The sequence below is a fragment of the Alligator mississippiensis genome, chromosome 4, assembly GCF_030867095.1.
Source record: "Alligator mississippiensis isolate rAllMis1 chromosome 4, rAllMis1, whole genome shotgun sequence".
In the NCBI taxonomy this organism is placed as follows: Eukaryota; Metazoa; Chordata; order Crocodylia; family Alligatoridae; genus Alligator; species Alligator mississippiensis.
Window position 1 is genome coordinate 95,891,939 of NC_081827.1, and position 15,891 is coordinate 95,907,829.

The 15,891-nt window shown below is 60.5% G+C and overlaps 4 non-coding genes across 4 annotated transcripts; all 4 read right to left on the reverse strand.

Moving 5' to 3' along the window:
* Window positions 1-2,992: 2,992 nt before the first annotated feature.
* On the reverse strand, window positions 2,993-3,074 carry TRNAL-AAG (transfer RNA leucine (anticodon AAG)). The gene has a single exon. It is a non-coding gene; the product is annotated as a tRNA-Leu (tRNA).
* Window positions 3,075-7,642: 4,568 nt separating this feature from the next.
* On the reverse strand, window positions 7,643-7,724 carry TRNAL-AAG (transfer RNA leucine (anticodon AAG)). The gene has a single exon. It is a non-coding gene; the product is annotated as a tRNA-Leu (tRNA).
* Window positions 7,725-12,372: 4,648 nt separating this feature from the next.
* Window positions 12,373-12,454, reverse strand: TRNAL-AAG (transfer RNA leucine (anticodon AAG)). The gene has a single exon. It is a non-coding gene; the product is annotated as a tRNA-Leu (tRNA).
* A 351-nt stretch (window positions 12,455-12,805) lies between these two features.
* On the reverse strand, window positions 12,806-12,878 carry TRNAM-CAU (transfer RNA methionine (anticodon CAU)). Its single transcript has one exon. It is a non-coding gene; the product is annotated as a tRNA-Met (tRNA).
* Window positions 12,879-15,891: the final 3,013 nt, after the last annotated feature.

The window sequence follows — 15,891 nt, forward strand, 5'->3', positions numbered from 1 at the left end:
CGGAGGGAAGGGAGGAGAAGGTGCTCAGAAGCAGAGAAGAGCCCGCCAGGAATGGGACCGAGTGACCTGGGCACCAGGCACCACAGCGCAAGCAAAGGAAGCCAACGTGGTTGCCAGGCCGTGAAGGCATCTTCCTCCCCCCTGCCTCCTAGTTTGGGGACCAAAGAAAGAAGGGGTTGAGCACCTGTGTCTGTGTTGGAGGCGGGAGGGAGAGGGAAGGATCGCAGGAGGATTTGGGCGACTGGGTCTAGGAGGAGCCCGAGAACGTGGCGGCCGCTACTCAGGAAAGGCCAGCAGAGCAGGGAGGCTGGCTGCAAAGGAAGGGCCTGGGAGAAGGCGGCCTGCCAAGAGCTGTGACCGCAGCCCCGAGGGGTCCTCCTACCTGGGCAAGACATCCGGGAATACAGCTTCAGCCCCCAAACCTGGAGCGTGGGGGCTGAGGAGGTGGCAACGTGGGCTTTGGGGCCCAGGCTGCCAAAGAGGCTGGAGCCAGAACCTGGCCCTCAGCCCGGTGGGGCCCCACGCCCTGCGGCGCGCTGGCCAGCCCGCCTTCTCCTGACGGGGCCGGGGAGGTGGGGGCGGCTCGCTCTCAGCACGGGCCCTTGACTTGCAATGCGTTTCCGGCCCTTGCTCGCCATGGGCCGAGAGGGCATTTGGCCAAAAATGGAGGGAGCGGAGAGAGCGAATCGGTCTCGTGACCTCAAACGCCAGAGGCTTGCATGGGGTTGACCTGGTGCCTGAAAGGTCCCATAGGAATGCATGGGGTTGACATTGTGCCTGGAAGTCCCCACTGGCTTGCATGGGGTTGACCTGGTGCCTGGAAGACCCCATAGGAATGCACAGGGTTGACTGTCTGCCTACAAGTCCCCATAGGCTTGCATGGGGTTGAGCTGGTGCCCGAAAGGCCCCATAACAATGTCTGGGGATGACATTGTGCCTGGAAGTCCCCATAAGCTTACACGGGCTTGACCGAGAGCCTCAAGGTCCCCTTAGGCTTGCATGAGGTTGGCCTGGGGGCTCAAGGTCCCCATAGCAATGTATGGGGTTGACATTGTGCTGGCAAGTCCCCATAGCAGTGCATGGGGTAGACCTGGTGCCTGAAAGTCCCCTTAGGAACACATGGGGTTGACATTCTGCCTGAAAGTCCCCATTGGCTTCCATGGGGTTGACCTGGTGCCTCAAAGTCCCCTTAGGAATACATGGGGTTGACATTCCGCCTGCAAGTCCCCATAGGAGTGATTGGGGTTGATCTGGTGCCTGGAAGTCACCTTTGGAATACAGGGGGGTGACATTCTGCCTGAAACTCCCCTTTGGCTTCCATGGGGTTGACCTGGTGCCTGAAAGACCCCTTAGGAATACACGGGGTTGACATTGTGCCTCAAAGTCCCCTTTGGCTTCCATGGGGTTGACCTGGTGCCTCAAAGTCCGCTTAGGAATACACGGGGTTGACATTGTGCCTGCAAGTCCCCATTGGCTTGCATGGGGCTGACCTGGTGCCTCAAAGTCCCCTTAGGAATACATGGGGTTGACATTCTGCCTGAAAGTCCCCATTGGCTTCCATGGGGTTGACCTGGTGCCTGAAAGTCCCCTTAGGAATGCAAGGGGTTGACATTGGGACTGAAAGTGCCCTTTGGCTTCCATGGGGTTGACCTGGTGCCTCAAAGTCCGCTTAGGAATACACGGGGTTGACATCCTGCCTGCAAGTCCCCATTGGCTACCATGGGGTTGACCTGGTGCCTCCAAGTCCCCTTAGGAATACATGGGGTTGACATTCTGCCTGAAAGTCCCCATTGGCTTCCATGGGGTTGACCTGGTGCCTGGACGTCCCCTTAGGAATACATGGGGTTGACATTGTGACTCAAAGTCCCCTTTGGCTTCCATGGGGCTGACCTGGTGCCTCAAAGTCCCCTTAGGAATACATGGGGTTGACATTCTGCCTGCAAGTCCCCATAGGAGTGATTGGGGTTGATCTGGTGCCTGGAAGTCACCTTTGGAATACATGGGGGTGACATTCTGCCTGAAACTCCCCTTTGGCTTCCATGGGGTTGACCTGGTGCCTCAAAGTCCCCTTAGGAATACATGGGGTTGACATTCTGCCTGCAAGTCCCCATAGGAGTGATTGGGGTTGACCTGGTGCCTGGAAGTCAGCTTTGGAATACATGGGGATGACATTCTGCCTGTAACTCCCCTTTGGCTTCCATGGGGTTGACCTGGTGCCTGAAAGACCCCTTAGGAATACATGGGGTTGACACTGTGCCTGAAAGTCCCCTTTGGCTTCCATGGGGTTGACCTGGTGCCTCAAAGTCCCTTTAGGAATACATGGGGTTGACCTTGTGCCTGAAAGTCCCCTTTGGCTTCCATAAGGTTGACCTGGTGCCACAAATTCCTACCGCCCAGGATTTCCCTGCCAAGCAAATACAGAGGGTGCGGTCGGGCAACAATAAACACAGCACCCGCACAACCACCCGGGGCTTAAGCCTCCAAAATCTGGCCCTCCCACCCAGGCTCCGTCTTTCCGTGCCCCCGCCGCCACCGCCCTGCTTCCCTACTTCCGCCTGCCCAACATTTGCTCCAGGTCCCGGCCTGCTACCCACCTTCCTCTCCCCAGCCATCCTAGTATCTAGAGGCCCCTACTCCCAGGCTTTTCACATCTGCTCCGCCTCCTTCGAGGCGACCGCCATTTCCCTCCTTGCCGTATCACACTGCTCCTCTTGGTCCTGCCTCCTGCAGGCACCCAGGTCGCCCTGGTCCTGCTCACCACTGTGTATGGGGCAGTCGCGAAGCTGGTCTCTTGGGACCAGGGGCAAGAAGGGCTGGAGCAGCCCCCCCAACTTGGGGGCAAGGGCTCCAGAAAGCAGGGGCAGAATGAGCAGAGTCGAGGCTTCAGCAGCCTAAGGGGGACCTTTGGGCAGAGGGCGAGCTGCGAGGGAACAAGGCCGTAGCAAGGGGAGCTTCGGGAGGCCCAAGTGCCACCTGCACGCTGCAAAATCTGTGGCAGCGGTGGGATTCGAACCCACGCCCCCGCAGAGACTGGAGCCTTAATCCAGCGCCTTGGACCGCTCGGCCACGCTCCCCCAGGCTGGGCCACTTTCTCTGCGGGGCGCCCAAGCACCTGCTTCGGCCTGGCTGCTTTTCCTCCGCCACCTCCCGCACCTGACACCGCACCAGCCCAGCAGAAAAGAAGCAGGGACTGGGGCTGCCACTAGTGACCGGGCTGGGCATGGCCCTCAGCGTTCATGGTGTGCGCTACCTTGGGCAAAGCCGGCCCAGGAAGAGCATCGCCAGCGCCACCCGCGCGGACACACCAGGCGCCTGCCTCCTGGCCAGCACCGGGAAGAAAAGGCAGCGGGGGGCCAAGCTTAGGCGACTGGAGCCTGCCCCGGGTGGCAGGCAAGGCGCCTGGCTCAGGCAGCAAGAGGCAAGCCTGCCTTCTCTGAGGCTCGAACTCAGGACCTCTAGATTATGAGACTGACGCGCTGCCGGCTGCGCTAAGAAGGCCCGGCTGGCTCAGCCCCCTGGTCCCGCACCACCACCGGGAGCCCTCACCTCCGGCCCACCGGGGTCCGTCGGCCAGGTCTAGGGCAAGGGACCCGGACGGGAAAACAATAGCAGCTCTCCAGCTCGGAAGGCGATTGCCATTCTCTCTCTCAGGGGCGCTCTCCTTCCCCACAGGAACCCAACCGGATTATTGGGCGGCAGTTAGCTCTGCGAACCAGCCCTGTGAGCTCGGGGCACCAGCTGCTGGTCTTTTGCAACAAACAGCTCTGTTCAGGTCATGGGTCTGAAAAGACAGGAAGCAAAAGCCCTCCACCTCCATTCGACTTCCCCCTGGGGCCAGGGAAAGTGAGGCAGGGCTCAACATGAAGAGAGGAGGCACACCCCCAGCCACACACAACGCGAAGGGTGCTACGGGCTGCTCAGGACTGGGCTGGCCCTGTTGAGGATGCAGCCTGGGGCATTTCTCCCGTCAGGCACAATACTCGTGGGCACCAGTGGACCGCCGTGCTGGAGTGATGCACAGTCCTACTCCGTGGTCCCAGATCCTGAAAACATATTGCCTGGAGGCAGAACCCGCTGTCAAAGGCTGCTGTCAGAGGCTCAGAAGAGGGGCGCGGGCAGAAGAAAGGAAGGGGCGCCCTTCCACCTGGGCTCTGCAGGTATCTGTGGCGGGCGGTTGCATGGCCACCAGGAAGAGCGCTGGCTCGGGTTTTGGCCTGCGTGGGGAGCCTGCGGGAAGGCGTGGGCTGGGAGGAGGAGAAAGGAAGCACTGCTCCTCACTGTGCGAGGTGCTGGCTTCCTGTCAGAGAGGCAAGAGGGTGTCGGGGCAGAAGGGCAGCCTGCCAGCCCCAGCAGAGTGGCGCAGCGGGAGCGTGCTGGGCCCATAACCCAGAGGTCGATGGATCGAAACCAGCCTCTGCTATGTTTCCCCCCTGCTTGCCTTTTGCTTCCCCTACCTGATTCCCGCCCCTCCAAGTGGCTTTGTCCTTGACATGCCTGAGAGTGGGGCTCTCCGGCCTCCTTCCCCAAAGGCGGTGGGGAGCGTGCTCACGGAACTTTGCAAGGGAAGGCCGGTGGGCTCTCCTCCAGTGACAGTCCTGCCGAGGGAGTGGGGGCGGGGCAGCTGCGGCAGCCCCGGGGCAGCTGTGGCCTCGGAGGGAAGGGAGGAGAAGGTGCTCAGAAGCAGAGAAGAGCCCGCCAGGAATGGGACCGAGTGACCTGGGCACCAGGCACCACAGCGCAAGCAAAGGAAGCCAACGTGGTTGCCAGGCCGTGAAGGCATCTTCCTCCCCCCTGCCTCCTAGTTTGGGGACCAAAGAAAGAAGGGGTTGAGCACCTGTGTCTGTGTTGGAGGCGGGAGGGAGAGGGAAGGATCGCAGGAGGATTTGGGCGACTGGGTCTAGGAGGAGCCCGAGAACGTGGCGGCCGCTACTCAGGAAAGGCCAGCAGAGCAGGGAGGCTGGCTGCAAAGGAAGGGCCTGGGAGAAGGCGGCCTGCCAAGAGCTGTGACCGCAGCCCCGAGGGGTCCTCCTACCTGGGCAAGACATCCGGGAATACAGCTTCAGCCCCCAAACCTGGAGCGTGGGGGCTGAGGAGGTGGCAACGTGGGCTTTGGGGCCCAGGCTGCCAAAGAGGCTGGAGCCAGAACCTGGCCCTCAGCCCGGTGGGGCCCCACGCCCTGCGCCGCGCTGGCCAGCCCGCCTTCTCCTGACGGGGCCGGGGAGGTGGGGGCGGCTCGCTCTCAGCACGGGCCCTTGACTTGCAATGCGTTTCCGGCCCTTGCTCGCCATGGGCCGAGAGGGCATTTGGCCAAAAATGGAGGGAGCGGAGAGAGCGAATCGGTCTCGTGACCTCAAACGCCAGAGGCTTGCATGGGGTTGACCTGGTGCCTGAAAGGTCCCATAGGAATGCATGGGGTTGACATTGTGCCTGGAAGTCCCCACTGGCTTGCATGGGGTTGACCTGGTGCCTGGAAGACCCCATAGGAATGCACAGGGTTGACTGTCTGCCTACAAGTCCCCATAGGCTTGCATGGGGTTGAGCTGGTGCCCGAAAGGCCCCATAACAATGTCTGGGGATGACATTGTGCCTGGAAGTCCCCATAAGCTTACACGGGCTTGACCGAGAGCCTCAAGGTCCCCTTAGGCTTGCATGAGGTTGGCCTGGGGGCTCAAGGTCCCCATAGCAATGTATGGGGTTGACATTGTGCTGGCAAGTCCCCATAGCAGTGCATGGGGTAGACCTGGTGCCTGAAAGTCCCCTTAGGAACACATGGGGTTGACATTCTGCCTGAAAGTCCCCATTGGCTTCCATGGGGTTGACCTGGTGCCTCAAAGTCCCCTTAGGAATACATGGGGTTGACATTCCGCCTGCAAGTCCCCATAGGAGTGATTGGGGTTGATCTGGTGCCTGGAAGTCACCTTTGGAATACAGGGGGGTGACATTCTGCCTGAAACTCCCCTTTGGCTTCCATGGGGTTGACCTGGTGCCTGAAAGACCCCTTAGGAATACACGGGGTTGACATTGTGCCTCAAAGTCCCCTTTGGCTTCCATGGGGTTGACCTGGTGCCTCAAAGTCCGCTTAGGAATACACGGGGTTGACATTGTGCCTGCAAGTCCCCATTGGCTTGCATGGGGCTGACCTGGTGCCTCAAAGTCCCCTTAGGAATACATGGGGTTGACATTCTGCCTGAAAGTCCCCATTGGCTTCCATGGGGTTGACCTGGTGCCTGAAAGTCCCCTTAGGAATGCAAGGGGTTGACATTGGGACTGAAAGTGCCCTTTGGCTTCCATGGGGTTGACCTGGTGCCTCAAAGACCGCTTAGGAATACACGGGGTTGACATCCTGCCTGCAAGTCCCCATTGGCTACCATGGGGTTGACCTGGTGCCTCCAAGTCCCCTTAGGAATACATGGGGTTGACATTCTGCCTGAAAGTCCCCATTGGCTTCCATGGGGTTGACCTGGTGCCTGGACGTCCCCTTAGGAATACATGGGGTTGACATTGTGACTCAAAGTCCCCTTTGGCTTCCATGGGGCTGACCTGGTGCCTCAAAGTCCCCTTAGGAATACATGGGGTTGACATTCTGCCTGCAAGTCCCCATAGGAGTCATTGGGGTTGACCTGGTGCCTGGAAGTCAGCTTTGGAATACATGGGGGTGACATTCTGCCTGAAACTCCCCTTTGGCTTCCATGGGGTTGACCTGGTGCCTCAAAGTCCCCTTAGGAATACATGGGGTTGACATTCTGCCTGCAAGTCCCCATAGGAGTCATTGGGGTTGACCTGGTGCCTGGAAGTCAGCTTTGGAATACATGGGGATGACATTCTGCCTGTAACTCCCCTTTGGCTTCCATGGGGTTGACCTGGTGCCTGAAAGACCCCTTAGGAATACATGGGGTTGACACTGTGCCTGAAAGTCCCCTTTGGCTTCCATGGGGTTGACCTGGTGCCTCAAAGTCCCTTTAGGAATACATGGGGTTGACCTTGTGCCTGAAAGTCCCCTTTGGCTTCCATAAGGTTGACCTGGTGCCACAAATTCCTACCGCCCAGGATTTCCCTGCCAAGCAAATACAGAGGGTGCGGTCGGGCAACAATAAACACAGCACCCGCACAACCACCCGGGGCTTAAGCCTCCAAAATCTGGCCCTCCCACCCAGGCTCCGTCTTTCCGTGCCCCCGCCGCCACCGCCCTGCTTCCCTACTTCCGCCTGCCCAACATTTGCTCCAGGTCCCGGCCTGCTACCCACCTTCCTCTCCCCAGCCATCCTAGTATCTAGAGGCCCCTACTCCCAGGCTTTTCACATCTGCTCCGCCTCCTTCGAGGCGACCGCCATTTCCCTCCTTGCCGTATCACACTGCTCCTCTTGGTCCTGCCTCCTGCAGGCACCCAGGTCGCCCTGGTCCTGCTCACCACTGTGTATGGGGCAGTCGCGAAGCTGGTCTCTTGGGACCAGGGGCAAGAAGGGCTGGAGCAGCCCCCCCAACTTGGGGGCAAGGGCTCCAGAAAGCAGGGGCAGAATGAGCAGAGTCGAGGCTTCAGCAGCCTAAGGGGGACCTTTGGGCAGAGGGCGAGCTGCGAGGGAACAAGGCCGTAGCAAGGGGAGCTTCGGGAGGCCCAAGTGCCACCTGCACGCTGCAAAATCTGTGGCAGCGGTGGGATTCGAACCCACGCCCCCGCAGAGACTGGAGCCTTAATCCAGCGCCTTGGACCGCTCGGCCACGCTCCCCCAGGCTGGGCCACTTTCTCTGCGGGGCGCCCAAGCACCTGCTTCGGCCTGGCTGCTTTTCCTCCGCCACCTCCCGCACCTGACACCGCACCAGCCCAGCAGAAAAGAAGCAGGGACTGGGGCTGCCACTAGTGACCGGGCTGGGCATGGCCCTCAGCGTTCATGGTGTGCGCTACCTTGGGCAAAGCCGGCCCAGGAAGAGCATCGCCAGCGCCACCCGCGCGGACACACCAGGCGCCTGCCTCCTGGCCAGCACCGGGAAGAAAAGGCAGCGGGGGGCCAAGCTTAGGCGACTGGAGCCTGCCCCGGGTGGCAGGCAAGGCGCCTGGCTCAGGCAGCAAGAGGCAAGCCTGCCTTCTCTGAGGCTCGAACTCAGGACCTCTAGATTATGAGACTGACGCGCTGCCGGCTGCGCTAAGAAGGCCCGGCTGGCTCAGCCCCCTGGTCCCGCACCACCACCGGGAGCCCTCACCTCCGGCCCACCGGGGTCCGTCGGCCAGGTCTAGGGCAAGGGACCCGGACGGGAAAACAATAGCAGCTCTCCAGCTCGGAAGGCGATTGCCATTCTCTCTCTCAGGGGCGCTCTCCTTCCCCACAGGAACCCAACCGGATTATTGGGCGGCAGTTAGCTCTGCGAACCAGCCCTGTGAGCTCGGGGCACCAGCTGCTGGTCTTTTGCAACAAACAGCTCTGTTCAGGTCATGGGTCTGAAAAGACAGGAAGCAAAAGCCCTCCACCTCCATTCGACTTCCCCCTGGGGCCAGGGAAAGTGAGGCAGGGCTCAACATGAAGAGAGGAGGCACACCCCCAGCCACACACAACGCGAAGGGTGCTACGGGCTGCTCAGGACTGGGCTGGCCCTGTTGAGGATGCAGCCTGGGGCATTTCTCCCGTCAGGCACAATACTCGTGGGCACCAGTGGACCGCCGTGCTGGAGTGATGCACAGTCCTACTCCGTGGTCCCAGATCCTGAAAACATATTGCCTGGAGGCAGAACCCGCTGTCAAAGGCTGCTGTCAGAGGCTCAGAAGAGGGGCGCGGGCAGAAGAAAGGAAGGGGCGCCCTTCCACCTGGGCTCTGCAGGTATCTGTGGCGGGCGGTTGCATGGCCACCAGGAAGAGCGCTGGCTCGGGTTTTGGCCTGCGTGGGGAGCCTGCGGGAAGGCGTGGGCTGGGAGGAGGAGAAAGGAAGCACTGCTCCTCACTGTGCGAGGTGCTGGCTTCCTGTCAGAGAGGCAAGAGGGTGTCGGGGCAGAAGGGCAGCCTGCCAGCCCCAGCAGAGTGGCGCAGCGGGAGCGTGCTGGGCCCATAACCCAGAGGTCGATGGATCGAAACCAGCCTCTGCTATGTTTCCCCCCTGCTTGCCTTTTGCTTCCCCTACCTGATTCCCGCCCCTCCAAGTGGCTTTGTCCTTGACATGCCTGAGAGTGGGGCTCTCCGGCCTCCTTCCCCAAAGGCGGTGGGGAGCGTGCTCACGGAACTTTGCAAGGGAAGGCCGGTGGGCTCTCCTCCAGTGACAGTCCTGCCGAGGGAGTGGGGGCGGGGCAGCTGCGGCAGCCCCGGGGCAGCTGTGGCCTCGGAGGGAAGGGAGGAGAAGGTGCTCAGAAGCAGAGAAGAGCCCGCCAGGAATGGGACCGAGTGACCTGGGCACCAGGCACCACAGCGCAAGCAAAGGAAGCCAACGTGGTTGCCAGGCCGTGAAGGCATCTTCCTCCCCCCTGCCTCCTAGTTTGGGGACCAAAGAAAGAAGGGGTTGAGCACCTGTGTCTGTGTTGGAGGCGGGAGGGAGAGGGAAGGATCGCAGGAGGATTTGGGCGACTGGGTCTAGGAGGAGCCCGAGAACGTGGCGGCCGCTACTCAGGAAAGGCCAGCAGAGCAGGGAGGCTGGCTGCAAAGGAAGGGCCTGGGAGAAGGCGGCCTGCCAAGAGCTGTGACCGCAGCCCCGAGGGGTCCTCCTACCTGGGCAAGACATCCGGGAATACAGCTTCAGCCCCCAAACCTGGAGCGTGGGGGCTGAGGAGGTGGCAACGTGGGCTTTGGGGCCCAGGCTGCCAAAGAGGCTGGAGCCAGAACCTGGCCCTCAGCCCGGTGGGGCCCCACGCCCTGCGGCGCGCTGGCCAGCCCGCCTTCTCCTGACGGGGCCGGGGAGGTGGGGGCGGCTCGCTCTCAGCACGGGCCCTTGACTTGCAATGCGTTTCCGGCCCTTGCTCGCCATGGGCCGAGAGGGCATTTGGCCAAAAATGGAGGGAGCGGAGAGAGCGAATCGGTCTCGTGACCTCAAACGCCAGAGGCTTGCATGGGGTTGACCTGGTGCCTGAAAGGTCCCATAGGAATGCATGGGGTTGACATTGTGCCTGGAAGTCCCCACTGGCTTGCATGGGGTTGACCTGGTGCCTGGAAGACCCCATAGGAATGCACAGGGTTGACTGTCTGCCTACAAGTCCCCATAGGCTTGCATGGGGTTGAGCTGGTGCCCGAAAGGCCCCATAACAATGTCTGGGGATGACATTGTGCCTGGAAGTCCCCATAAGCTTACACGGGCTTGACCGAGAGCCTCAAGGTCCCCTTAGGCTTGCATGAGGTTGGCCTGGGGGCTCAAGGTCCCCATAGCAATGTATGGGGTTGACATTGTGCTGGCAAGTCCCCATAGCAGTGCATGTGGTAGACCTGGTGCCTGAAAGTCCCCTTAGGAACACATGGGGTTGACATTCTGCCTGAAAGTCCCCATTGGCTTCCATGGGGTTGACCTGGTGCCTCAAAGTCCCCTTAGGAATACATGGGGTTGACATTCCGCCTGCAAGTCCCCATAGGAGTGATTGGGGTTGATCTGGTGCCTGGAAGTCACCTTTGGAATACAGGGGGGTGACATTCTGCCTGAAACTCCCCTTTGGCTTCCATGGGGTTGACCTGGTGCCTGAAAGACCCCTTAGGAATACACGGGGTTGACATTGTGCCTCAAAGTCCCCTTTGGCTTCCATGGGGTTGACCTGGTGCCTCAAAGTCCGCTTAGGAATACACGGGGTTGACATTGTGCCTGCAAGTCCCCATTGGCTTGCATGGGGCTGACCTGGTGCCTCAAAGTCCCCTTAGGAATACATGGGGTTGACATTCTGCCTGAAAGTCCCCATTGGCTTCCATGGGGTTGACCTGGTGCCTGAAAGTCCCCTTAGGAATGCAAGGGGTTGACATTGGGACTGAAAGTGCCCTTTGGCTTCCATGGGGTTGACCTGGTGCCTCAAAGTCCGCTTAGGAATACACGGGGTTGACATCCTGCCTGCAAGTCCCCATTGGCTACCATGGGGTTGACCTGGTGCCTCCAAGTCCCCTTAGGAATACATGGGGTTGACATTCTGCCTGAAAGTCCCCATTGGCTTCCATGGGGTTGACCTGGTGCCTGGACGTCCCCTTAGGAATACATGGGGTTGACATTGTGACTCAAAGTCCCCTTTGGCTTCCATGGGGCTGACCTGGTGCCTCAAAGTCCCCTTAGGAATACATGGGGTTGACATTCTGCCTGCAAGTCCCCATTGGCTACCATGGGGTTGACCTGGTGCCTCAAAGTCCCCTTAGGAATACACGGGGTTAACATTCTGCCTGTAAATCCCCATAGGAGTGATTGGGGTTGATCTGGTGCCTGGAAGTCACCTTTGGAATACATGGGGGTGACATTCTGCCTGAAACTCCCCTTTGGCTTCCATGGGGTTGACCTGGTGCCTCAAAGTCCCCTTAGGAATACATGGGGTTGACATTCTGCCTGCAAGTCCCCATAGGAGTGATTGGGGTTGACCTGGTGCCTGGAAGTCAGCTTTGGAATACATGGGGATGACATTCTGCCTGTAACTCCCCTTTGGCTTCCATGGGGTTGACCTGGTGCCTGAAAGACCCCTTAGGAATACATGGGGTTGACACTGTGCCTGAAAGTCCCCTTTGGCTTCCATGGGGTTGACCTGGTGCCTCAAAGTCCCTTTAGGAATACATGGGGTTGACCTTGTGCCTGAAAGTCCCCTTTGGCTTCCATAAGGTTGACCTGGTGCCACAAATTCCTACCGCCCAGGATTTCCCTGCCAAGCAAATACAGAGCGTGCGGTCGGGCAACAATAAACACAGCACCCGCACAACCACCCGGGGCTTAAGCCTCCAAAAACTGGCCCTCCCACCCAGGCTCCGTCTTTCCGTGCCCCCGCCGCCACCGCCCTTCTTCCCTACTTCCGCCTGCCCAACATTTGCTCCAGGTCCCGGCCTGCTACCCACCTTCCTCTCCCCAGCCATCCTAGTATCTAGAGGCCCCTACTCCCAGGCTTTTCACATCTGCTCCGCCTCCTTCGAGGCGACCGCCATTTCCCTCCTTGCCGTATCACACTGCTCCTCTTGGTCCTGCCTCCTGCAGGCACCCAGGTCGCCCTGGTCCTGCTCACCACTGTGTATGGGGCAGTCGCGAAGCTGGTCTCTTGGGACCAGGGGCAAGAAGGGCTGGAGCAGCCCCCCCAACTTGGGGGCAAGGGCTCCAGAAAGCAGGGGCAGAATGAGCAGAGTCGAGGCTTCAGCAGCCTAAGGGGGACCTTTGGGCAGAGGGCGAGCTGCGAGGGAACAAGGCCGTAGCAAGGGGAGCTTCGGGAGGCCCAAGTGCCACCTGCACGCTGCAAAATCTGTGGCAGCGGTGGGATTCGAACCCACGCCCCCGCAGAGACTGGAGCCTTAATCCAGCGCCTTGGACCGCTCGGCCACGCTCCCCCAGGCTGGGCCACTTTCTCTGCGGGGCGCCCAAGCACCTGCTTCGGCCTGGCTGCTTTTCCTCCGCCACCTCCCGCACCTGACACCGCACCAGCCCAGCAGAAAAGAAGCAGGGACTGGGGCTGCCACTAGTGACCGGGCTGGGCATGGCCCTCAGCGTTCATGGTGTGCGCTACCTTGGGCAAAGCCGGCCCAGGAAGAGCATCGCCAGCGCCACCCGCGCGGACACACCAGGCGCCTGCCTCCTGGCCAGCACCGGGAAGAAAAGGCAGCGGGGGGCCAAGCTTAGGCGACTGGAGCCTGCCCCGGGTGGCAGGCAAGGCGCCTGGCTCAGGCAGCAAGAGGCAAGCCTGCCTTCTCTGAGGCTCGAACTCAGGACCTCCAGATTATGAGACTGACGCGCTGCCGGCTGCGCTAAGAAGGCCCGGCTGGCTCAGCCCCCTGGTCCCGCACCACCACCGGGAGCCCTCACCTCCGGCCCACCGGGGTCCGTCGGCCAGGTCTAGGGCAAGGGACCCGGACGGGAAAACAATAGCAGCTCTCCAGCTCGGAAGGCGATTGCCATTCTCTCTCTCGGGGCGCTCTCCTTCCCCACAGGAACCCAACCGGATTATTGGGCGGCAGTTAGCTCTGCGAACCAGCCCTGTGAGCTCGGGGCACCAGCTGCTGGTCTTTTGCAACAAACAGCTCTGTTCAGGTCATGGGTCTGAAAAGACAGGAAGCAAAAGCCCTCCACCTCCATTCGACTTCCCCCTGGGGCCAGGGAAAGTGAGGCAGGGCTCAACATGAAGAGAGGAGGCACACCCCCAGCCACACACAACGCGAAGGGTGCTACGGGCTGCTCAGGACTGGGCTGGCCCTGTTGAGGATGCAGCCTGGGGCATTTCTCCCGTCAGGCACAATACTCGTGGGCACCAGTGGACCGCCGTGCTGGAGTGATGCACAGTCCTACTCCGTGGTCCCAGATCCTGAAAACATATTGCCTGGAGGCAGAACCCGCTGTCAAAGGCTGCTGTCAGAGGCTCAGAAGAGGGGCGCGGGCAGAAGAAAGGAAGGGGCGCCCTTCCACCTGGGCTCTGCAGGTATCTGTGGCCGGCGGTTGCATGGCCACCAGGAAGAGCGCTGGCTCGGGTTTTGGCCTGCGTGGGGAGCCTGCGGGAAGGCGTGGGCTGGGAGGAGGAGAAAGGAAGCACTGCTCCTCACTGTGCGAGGTGCTGGCTTCCTGTCAGAGAGGCAAGAGGGTGTCGGGGCAGAAGGGCAGCCTGCCAGTCCCAGCAGAGTGGCGCAGCGGGAGCGTGCTGGGCCCATAACCCAGAGGTCGATGGATCGAAACCATCCTCTGCTATGTTTCCCCCCTGCTTGCCTTTTGCTTCCCCTACCTGATTCCCGCCCCTCCAAGTGGCTTTGTCCTTGACATGCCTGAGAGTGGGGCTCTCCGGCCTCCTTCCCCAAAGGCGGTGGGGAGCGTGCTCACGGAACTTTGCAAGGGAAGGCCGGTGGGCTCTCCTCCAGTGACAGTCCTGCCGAGGGGGTGGGGGCGGGGCAGCTGCGGCAGCCCCGGGGCAGCTGTGGCCTCGGTGGGAAGGGAGGAGAAGGTGCTCAGAAGCAGAGAAGAGCCCGCCAGGAATGGGACCGAGTGACCTGGGCACCAGGCACCACAGCGCAAGCAAAGGAAGCCAACGCGGTTGCCAGGCCGTGAAGGCATCTTCCTCCCCCCTGCCTCCTAGTTTGGGGACCAAAGAAAGAAGGGGTTGAGCACCTGTGTCTGTGTTGGAGGCGGGAGGGAGAGGGAAGGATCGCAGGAGGATTTGGGGGACTGGGTCTAGGAGGAGCCCGAGAACGTGGCGGCCGCTACTCAGGAAAGGCCAGCAGAGCAGGGAGGCTGGCTGCAAAGGAAGGGCCTGGGAGAAGGCGGCCTGCCAAGAGCTGTGACCGCAGCCCCGAGGGGTCCTCCTACCTGGGCAAGACATCCGGGAATACAGCTTCAGCCCCCAAACCTGGAGCGTGGGGGCTGAGGAGGTGGCAATGTGGGCTTTGGGGCCCAGGCTGCCAAAGAGGCTGGAGCCAGAACCTGGCCCTCAGCCCGGTGGGGCCCCACGCCCTGCGCCGCGCTGGCCAGCCCGCCTTCTCCTGACGGGGCCGGGGAGGTGGGGGCGGCTCGCTCTCAGCACGGGCCCTTGACTTGCAATGCGTTTCCGGCCCTTGCTCGCCATGGGCCGAGAGGGCATTTGGCCAAAAATGGAGGGAGCGGAGAGAGCGAATCGGTCTCGTGACCTCAAACGCCAGAGGCTTGCATGGGGTTGACCTGGTGCCTGAAAGGTCCCATACGAATGCATGGGGTTGACATTGTGCCTGGAAGTCCCCACTGGCTTGCATGGGGTTGACCTGGTGCCTGGAAGACCCCATAGGAATGCACAGGGTTGACTGTCTGCCTACAAGTCCCCATAGACTTGCATGGGGTTGAGCTGGTGCCCGAAAGGCCCCATAACAATGTCTGGGGATGACATTGTGCCTGGAAGTCCCCATAAGCTTACACGGGCTTGACCGAGAGCCTCAAGGTCCCCTTAGGCTTGCATGAGGTTGGCCTGGGGGCTCAAGGTCCCCATAGCAATGTATGGGGTTGACATATTGCTGGCAAGTCCCCATAGCAGTGAATGGGGTAGACCTGGTGCCTGAAAGTCCCCTTAGGAACACATGGGGTTGACATTCTGCCTGAAAGTCCCCATTGGCTTCCATGGGGTTGACCTGGTGCCTCAAAGTCCCCTTAGGAATACATGGGGTTGACATTCCGCCTGCAAGTCCCCATAGGAGTGATTGGGGTTGATCTGGTGCCTGGAAGTCACCTTTGGAATACAGGGGGGTGACATTCTGCCTGAAACTCCCCTTTGGCTTCCATGGGGTTGACCTGGTGCCTGAAAGACCCCTTAGGAATACACGGGGTTGACATTGTGCCTGAAAGTCCCCTTTGGCTTCCATGGGGTTGACCTGGTGCCTCAAAGTCCGCTTAGGAATACACGGGGTTGACATTGTGCCTGCAAGTCCCCATTGGCTTGCATGGGGCTGACCTGGTGCCTCAAAGTCCCCTTAGGAATACATGGGGTTGACATTCTGCCTGAAAGTCCCCATTGGCTTCCATGGGGTTGACCTGGTGCCTGAAAGTCCCCTTAGGAATGCAAGGGGTTGACATTGGGACTGAAAGTGCCCTTTGGCTTCCATGGGGTTGACCTGGTGCCTCAAAGTCCGCTTAGGAATACACGGGGTTGACATCCTGCCTGCAAGTCCCCATTGGCTACCATGGGGTTGACCTGGTGCCTCCAAGTCCCCTTAGGAATACATGGGGTTGACATTCTGCCTGCAAGTCCCCATTGGCTACCATGGGGTTGACCTGGTGCCTCAAAGTCCCCTTAGGAATACACGGGGTTAACATTCTGCCTGTA